Here is a 9524-nt window from a genome sequence, read left to right on the forward strand (position 1 = left end):
TCTAAATATAGTTTTTAGAAAATTGTATCCTATTTTCCTTATTCAAAACAAGATTTTGAAAACGGTTGATAGGATGTTTTCAAGATACATAATATGTTTTTAACATAGTTACAAAAACTGTACCAGAGGTTGACCCGGCTGAAGAATTGGTTCACTGGTTCATTGGTTCAACCAGTGGTTCATTGGTTGAATTGTAGGTTTATTAATTAATTAAATAATATATTTTATAATTATAAAAAGCAACTAAAATAAATTAAAATAAAAATACTTCAAATAGGTAAATTAATAAATTATAACAATAAAAAATTACATCAAATGATGTAAAGTTGGAGAGTATAAAAAATAAACACATCATTCACATAAATCATCCAATAAGCAAGTTATATGGTCCAAAAGTCTTGAAACAACATATCTCATAGAAATTCAAAATAAGTTTTTAACTTAATCCAAATACAACTGATGATTAAAATCAATTAGGTGTTATTGTTGTGATATTGGTCGATTGTGTTCTATGCAGACCAATCGATATTTTTTTGGTTTTATTTGCGGGTTAAAAAGATTAACCCGTGCAATCCGTTAGTTTACCAGGTTTGATAATGGGTCATTGCATATTCAATATTTTACACCAAACCATTCCCAATACTTTGGTTCACAGTTTAACTAGTGGTTTGGTGCTTTTTTATAACTAAGCTTTTTAATTGCATAGTTGTAAATAAATTGAAAATAGTGGCTCCACAATATTTGTCTAAACTCTTTTATCTCTTAAATTAAATTAAAGGGCTTATCTTTATTACAAAAAAAAGTCTCACACTTCATAAGTACTTGAGTCCTATTCCCTTATCATTATCCAAAAAAAAAAAAAAAAAAAAGAGTAATCTACGAATTCTACATGTACCTATTTGTAATTTTTTTTATTAAAAAAATCTTTTAAAAAAATAGTCTTTCAAACCTCATTTTCTTGTTTCAGTATTTTGAAAATTGTTCTTAAATGTGGAAGCCAAACATGTATAATGTAAGCAATTTGGGTTTGGCTAATCTATTAGAAATGTTTGTAGATGTTTTTTTTTTTTTTTATTAAATTATTATTTAGAAAATTTTAGGGTTATTTAGTTTATTTTTGATGTTTTAGAGTTAGTTTTGTACAGTCATTTAAAGATTTCTAGCAACATTTTGGAGGTCATGATAGCTGTTTGGTTATTTTAGAAGAAAATGGGTTTCAAATTCAAAGTTTATAACTTTTTAGAGCTTCAAAATAATAAATTTTAGACTTTTAGAATTCAAATCCTCCTTCCTACAAAATAGGTTCAAATGAAGAATTTTAAAATTTATTGACTTGGAAACTGTTTTAAAAGCCAGACTGGACTTGCCGGTTCAACTGAAAACTAGGCACCAATTCAGTTTGGTAAAATCCCTCAAAAACAATAAAAACTAGGTTGAACTAAGAACCACGGCACAAACCAGTTCTTTGACCATAAAAGTTTTTAGAATCATGTTTGGAATTAATGAATTCTAAGTCTATTTATTTGAAATCCAAATTCAGTATCCAAATACAATCTTAACTTGTTATATTCATTTGTCTCAAATACCTTTTTATTTTTAAGACAAATTTAACTGTTTCCAATGGCTAAAACATTCATAACAAATAATAAATCATAAAGAAATTATGTATATTATCATTGGTAAGAGTATACTCTAATTAGAGAAAGTCTCATTAGTAAGAGAGAGAATAATGATTTGCATTAGGACAAAGTTTCACTAAACTATTAACATGGCTCCATATTTTGAAAAGATCTAACAATTGGATTATATGTTCTTAATAAATATATCAAATTTCGTTCAAATTAATGTTATTCACTATTCGATTCATAAACATATTTTTTATGCATAATTTAAGACTACAAAAAATTGAAATTTAAACATTTGATTGATGACATAGCTATTATCTTCGATCTTTTTAAAATTTTGCAAGCATGAAGTATATAATAAGAAAATGCAATCTAATGGTGAATTTGTCAAAATTCACAATCAATAAAAATATATATAAAAAGTTTGAAAGGTTTCTCCCTAAATTTTGTCCATTACATTATGATTTTGTAACCTAAAGACAAGTTTCAGGTTCTGGGTATTGGTGGTGAGTAAAGTGACCGTAAGACTGGAACATCCAAAAATAGACCACTTTAAAAGCTCTAAAATAGTCACAATCATGGTTTTAAAAATTGGACTGGACCGATCGGTTCAACTGGGAACCAGCCTACAATCCGATTCGATAATAGCTAAAAACCGAAAATCATCTAAAAATCGGAAATAATAAAAAATCCGGCCAGTTCAACCGTAAAACCGAAAATCGGTATGGTTGAACCGGTTTTGCAAAATACAAAGAAAATGACTTTGTTTCTCTTGATTTCTTCCCCATTTGGCCTGTCTCATTGGTGCAGCAGTTACTTTGTTGCTGTGAATGATGTGAATGAACAATTTTTCTTCCTTATTTTGAGAATCTTAGACCTATTGTAAATAAGATTTGGTGAATGAAACTTTCAAATTTGCGGGTAAAATAAAATTTGGAGAGGAGGTAAGAGAAGCAACATGAGAAGGGTGGAGGAAGGTATTTTGGTTTGAAGTTTGAACTATTGCTAATTGATATGTTGCAGTTGCAGAGAGATGGAGTGATGGATGGGCTTGGTAGAAAAGGTGAGAGGGAGAGATAGATTAGAGAGAGAGACAAATGAGAGGTTATGGCCTTATGGGAAATTGCCAATTTGGATTCTGATGGATTTCTATTAGAAAATGGAAAGGCTGGGAGTCTTGGGACTTGGGAGAAGTAAATGCTATGTCATAAAAGTCAAAAAGTGGGTGGGTATTAATTGTTAGTAATGGCTGGGAGAAGTAACCAAAGTGGGGTGGGTTTTTTTATTTATTCATTATCTCTTTTCCTTTTTTGGTGGAGCTTAGAGCAATTACATCAGCTTGTGCATAAATGTGCAAAATGGAAAAACTAACTACTTTTACACAGTTTGAGCAAAAAATCACCCACATCAGTGGGTGTAAACTTGTATATAAATACACAACTGCTACAGTAACCGTGTATATATGCATGGTTACTGTAGCATGTGTATTTATTATTTTATTAATTTCCCGTTTGCTCCTTTTTTTCTCTCTCTTCTCCGTGCACAATGAACTCAGTGGTTCTCCTCTCCTCATCTTCTTTTTCCTCAGATGCACACAAACACACCCACGCACAAACACATCCACAAAGACAAATTAACACAGAGATACACAAACACATCCACACACAAACAAACCCATACGGACAAACCAACAGAGAGACAGATCGGTGCTTGACTGGAGCTCGTGGGTCTTGATCGGTGCTTGTGAAACGATCGGAGCTCGTGGGTCTTGCTTGATCGGAGCTTGACCGAGATGGGTATTGCTTGATCGGAGTTAGGGAGATTTGACCGAGAGGGAGAGTTGATCTGTGTTGGTCTAGAGATGGGTAGAGAGATGGGTCTTGTTGGAGATCAGTGCTTGTTTGGAGATTGGGTCTTGTTTAAGGAGTGAAGCTGTCTATGGAGATCTGAACGGGTAGAGAGATGGATGGAGATCTAACCAGGTATAGAGATGGATGGAGATGGGTACAGAGATTGGTACAGAGAGAGAGCAACAATTCAGAAAAAATGGGTAGAGAGAGAGAGAGAGTGTGTGTGTGTGCGCGTATGTAAAGGGGTGGTTGAGAGAAATAATAAAAAAATTGAGAAGAATGAATATTTTATTGAAATATTTTATAAAATAGATAAACTGATGTGAATGTTTTGTAAAAATGATGGTATAAAATAGAAAAAGTAGGTTTTAAGTGTAAAATAGATGAAATCTTATGTAGAAGCTAATGTAATTGCTCTTAGAAAGTATTGTAGCTGTATGTCGCCTTTTAAAATTTTAACCATATTTGTGAACAAATATAGTAAGTTACCTTTAATATTTAAATGACATTTATTATATAAGTTTTGAAAAATTAATCAACATTATAAAAATAAAATATATTCATCATTATTTATTTATATAATTTAAAAAATTATTAATTAAATTATTTATGACGTCACCGGTTTGACCATCGATCGGATCCTAGTCGGACCAGAAAATCAATAATCAGCCTCTTTTTCGGTTCTTTCACCGTACCAGTTTTTAAAACCACGGTCACAATATCACCAAAAGTATTAAAATGACAAAAATATACCTTAGTAACAAATCCTCCAAAATTACCAAAAGAAACCCAAACGAAAGCAAAAACATAAGGCTAAAATCACAACAGAATTCAAAGTTCAGCTGAAAGGCCTGTGAATCTCTTTTATTCAAAACACTAAAACGTTCTTTTGAAGAGAATCAAGAGATACCAATCAGATTTCTTTATGATTGGTATCTGCAGGAATCTCTTGTTTCAGTTCAGCCAAAACAGTACATGGGATTGATGGATTTACGATAGTTGGGTCATTGTGGAGATGATGCAAATGTTGGAGATAACAAGTGGCATAACTGAAGTAGTCCAATATTACGCCTCATTTTTAGCCACTGCCTTATCTGAACGGGATTCTTGTTTCTCTTCCACATGTTGGTCCTTTTAAGCATACTTGTTGCTTAGAATCACTACTATCAGTAGCTTTATACTTGGATGAAAGAGATGAAGATGAATCCATTTTAGATACAGCAGGATGTGTAGGTGATGCACCAGCTGATGGAGAAGGCCTCAATTCAGAATCTTGGCATGGATTAGTCAGTGATGACGATGTTGGTGGAGCAATTAAGGCAATGCCAGCTTTCTATTGTTCAGCCAAGATCTTCTGCATGTACCTTGCATGTTCCTCTATGCGTAGCTGAAGGGCCCTTCGGACCTCTCTCTGAAGGATATAGAAACAGTTCTCAAAATAAGTTAAAATTGAAGCAAACATCTTAATGAATAATACGTCAAATGACCTTAACCACAAAGTAAAAAAGGCCTCAAAACAAAGAATAACGTGTAGTACAAGAGCGGAGCAGTGGAGGGCTAGGGGCCCAAAAAAAATTATATATGTATAATTTGCTTCTGTGTTTTCTTTAATTGATTTCCTTTTGTAACAATTATTTTTTCTTCAAACTAGTTTTGTGTAAGCAAGGCACAATTACATAACAAACTCCATATTTTGATATTATTTTCAGATTAAATTTTAAAATGTCAGGTGCAAAGATGTTCACGATATAGTTTTAAAGTTATTATTTACAAATTGAGCATTTTATAAATACAATGCACGTAAGAGTCGCCATTAGTGAATATTTATAAAGAACAATATTATGATTGTATAACATCCTCCTTTAATTCAAAAGCTAATTTTCTCTATATCATTTAAAATGAGGATCAATAATTCATTCACAAAAAAAATTAAATTGAAATAGTTCGTCCAAAGTAGATTCTAAAAGCAAAACCAAATGTCCATTATCAGCATAGTCACAAAATCAATATCCAAATCATTCTCCCAATTTTAGCTTAAAATTTGCAATCTAGCCACCTGAAATCAAATCAACAAAAAGATTATCCAAACACATTGACAGAAAGAGTTCTTCAAGCTCTAATTTAAATTGCATCTGAATTATACAAATTGAGAAAGATTCCATACACAATCAATAGCATTTGATTATCAAGAAAAGTAAGCGTAAGATACACAAAAAGGCCAAAGTTTGCGGCAACAATACCATACAAACTAATTACAAGGGTTAGGTCTATGTGTATTGAACAATGCAGGCTGTGAATTAGATCATAAATAGCTTGTGGGGTGTAACAATATATCTTCTAATGCCACCATCCTGGCCTTTCTTTCATTGAAAAAAAAAAAAAAAAAAAAAAAAAAAAAAAAGTGAAATGACTATTGAAGTCGATAACCTGGAGACTACCTTGAAGAATGCCATAGTTGCATTTAACTTTTTTAGTTTTCCTACTCTCTTCCTTGCCACAGAGAGTGAGATTAGTGGCAAATATCAAAACCAAACAAATCCCCTCGTTCTCACCGTACAAAACCACATCAAAGCCCATGCCGAGAAGGTACATCTCTCACTCCCACAGACTCCGCTTCTCTCTTTTCTCCGAACAGGGCATCTATTATCTACACCCATCGTTTCAAGTCTTCTGAGTTCTCTCACCAACTCCCTTCTTTGTCTCCTCTCGTCCCTTCTCTGTCCCTTGGATTTCTTCCAAAAATTCATGGTGATCCAAATGACCAAACAGCTCCTATACTCATTTACCCATTTAACTTTTTTAAATTTATAAGGTAAATATCGCTCATAGTATACCACAAACAAGCCATTCCAGCCAAGCTCCCTTCTTTTGCATTGTCATTTAAGATCTTTAACGTTTATTACACTACAAACAAACTCTCCTTTTTTCTTTTTTTTCTTTTTTTCTATATAGGGTCCGTTGAAACTGTTTATTTTGTTAAAATTGAAAATTTTTTGCTGAAAGACTTTTGAAGCAATGGAACCCACTTAACAGTGTAATGGGACCCACTTTTGAAGCAAAAATAAGTAAAATAAGTTTACTTTTTCTCAAATCCCAAATGCAACCATAATAAGATTTTTATTTTTTGATAAATAACAAAAAATTTATTAAAAAAACAAAACTAAGTACATCGGGGTGTACTCATGGTGAAGATTAATCAAACTCTTAAACTAAAGCTCGATCATATCTAAAAGAGAAAAACAAGTAGAATGATGAAAAGCAACAATAAAATCTAACAAGGTACGAAAGAAGAAGGCTTTAATATCAAACATCTTTTTTTATCTATTGTTTATTTTATTTACGGTTGTTATGCTTTATATAATTTTGCTACTTTGTTTAAGTTATTATGTCTTTTGATACTGTATCGTATGACCATGTTTAGGTCATGTAAAATTTTATGGTGCTTTGGTTTTATTTTAATATCTTATTGGTATTTGTGCGTTCTTTGCATCCATTGCATTGCGATTGTGTTTGTTGGACATGCATTTATCTTTTACTTAATGTCTTATTTGATTGCATGTTCAGATGATCATTATTTACAATTTTGATCATTGTAGCCATAGTCTCAATGGCTATTGGTTGTTTGGTCAAGTTGCATTCATGCATATCATACATACTTACTTAATCACATTGTACTTGTTTCTTATTTCCTACCTATTTATATATACTTGCTTTAAACTATAGGGTCTAACCTATCTTGGCAAGTGTTTCAGGTATTTGGTTTTAAGTTTAAGTTTAGTTTCAGTCTTTAGAGTTTAAGTGTGAGTCCTTTGTTCATCTTAGGTTTCCAACTCACACATAAGTTTAAAGTTTGTATAGTTGTGTTTTTTTTAACAGAATAGCCAAAGGAGGAGATTGAAAAAGTCAATGTTTGTTGGCTTTATTCAGTGATAAATTTGTATGTATTTTATTTATCTTTTTAATATATCTTTCCGGGATTTAATTGTAATTTGGGGTAGATGTAATTTAACCTCATCTTCTACTTTAAAAAGCTGCATTCATAGTGATCTCGCGACCTTAGGTGACCTAGCTAGTCCGCGAGATACATGTGGTAAGATGTCAAGATCAAAGTACTTATTGGGCAAGTCGCGACCATCTCGCGACAAGATCTTGAGTTGCATGATCTCTTTACTCTGCTCTCTGCACATTGCTTGGACAGTGTATATCTGCGCGTGCGCGCACACACACACACATAATTGTGATGTGTGGCAAAGTTTTCTAATAAGGCTCTCAACAAATCCTAGTTGATAAGATAAACATCCAAGAGAGGCCATTTTGATTGTAAGAAAAGAGAGAGCTTTTGATTTGAGCAAAAAAAACACTCCATCATCTCTTTTCCATCTCTTTTAATCTTTGATTAAGATATTATATTCCTTCATCTCACCCATACACACAAACCTTGTGAGTTGAGTGAAGGTTCAGGAAACTTGATAAGCCACGTTCAAATCCTATTCATTTGGTGGTGCTTCCATTCATGCTTCAATGGGGGTTCTTTGGTAAGCTAGAAAGAGAGGAGACTCAGAGCAATTAGTTGCTAGCTAGAGCTTGGAGGGCTCAAGTACATGTAGGCCTGTGGGCTTAGAGGGTTCATAGTGTCCTTATGTACTGCAACTATTTTGTCTAGTAAAGATTTTCCATGGGTGGTCAGGAGAGAGGTTTTTTTGCCCGATGTTACTGGTTTTCCTCTTCCTAAAAGCTTCTTTGTGTTTGGTTTGGTTTGCTTGCTTTTCCTCTATTTCTATTGTGATTTTATTTTGATATGCATTGCTTAGTATAGCTTTTGTTTTATGGAAATTGGTTAAAACATTTTCACTTAGACTAATATCATTAGTTTAGTTTAAAAGTAATTTTTAGGGTTCTAAATATTTGCTAGGGTTGCTATAGCATCTTTCACTTACTAGTGGTGGAGGTAGACGTGTCATTTTCCTATAGGTAAGATGTTGCCTTGGGTAGAGTTTTGACAAAATTGGACAACATGCATTTGGTACTTCTTTGACAAGCATACTTGTGCTTGAATTTTATGCAGTGGTGCCGCTTTGATAGACTAGCTCTCTGCTATAATATGGCCAAAACTTGTAGCACATGCATATTTGAAATTTGTTATTGAGCGGTATAGTCCTTAACTAATTTTGGCATTACTTTTACTCACTCTCTTGGACACACAAACAATAACTAATGGCTACATGCTTTCTCACTTATACATAGCTTTTATCTTTTTATTTTTATTTTATTTTATATTCTATTGAGCCTTGGACACATGGTGATGGTGGATTTGCTCATTATTTTACAAATCTAACACCATCTCGCATAATAGTATACAAATCCTTATAACTTAATTGATTGACACCTCATGATATTTCCAATAAAAATATCTAAAATTCAAATCCCTCATTCCTGTTAAAACTATTGAATTATTAAGACGAATCTTTCCGTAAATAATGTCTAGTGCACTCACGGCATTTCACGAGAAGTGGGTTCCACACATCCTTAGACTCCTCTTGTCTCCTTGCTGTGAGGATGATATCCATTATATGTCATCAACACTTAATAGTCCAAGAGAATTAATATTGAGTCCAAATCTACACAAATAAAATAGATGGACATGTGACATTTTTTATTTGTAGAGTATATGAGGGAATAGGAAGAGTGAGATAGAAAATTTGGACACATTAAATATTGGAGAACCATTTCAAAACTATTATTATTTCTATATAAATACATATGTGTGTATTAAGTGGCGGAGCTAAGAGGGGCCATGGCCCCCCTGAGTTTTTAAATTTTCCATTAGCGGGTGATAAAAAATCATAAATAAGCTAAAATGTTACTTATCTGGCCCCCCCCTAAGATTTTGAGGAGAAAAATTATAGGAGTAATTCGACTAATTCATCCCAAAATCCATTTTGGCGGTCTCTCTAAAATTTTAAGATGAAAGAACCCTTAAAAATAGCAATTAACCCATTATTTAGCCTATAATCTCTCAAAATTCAATCAGAGAAACAACTTTACCAAA

The sequence above is a fragment of the Quercus robur genome, chromosome 9 (genome assembly GCF_932294415.1).
Source record: "Quercus robur chromosome 9, dhQueRobu3.1, whole genome shotgun sequence".
In the NCBI taxonomy this organism is placed as follows: Eukaryota; Viridiplantae; Streptophyta; class Magnoliopsida; order Fagales; family Fagaceae; genus Quercus; species Quercus robur.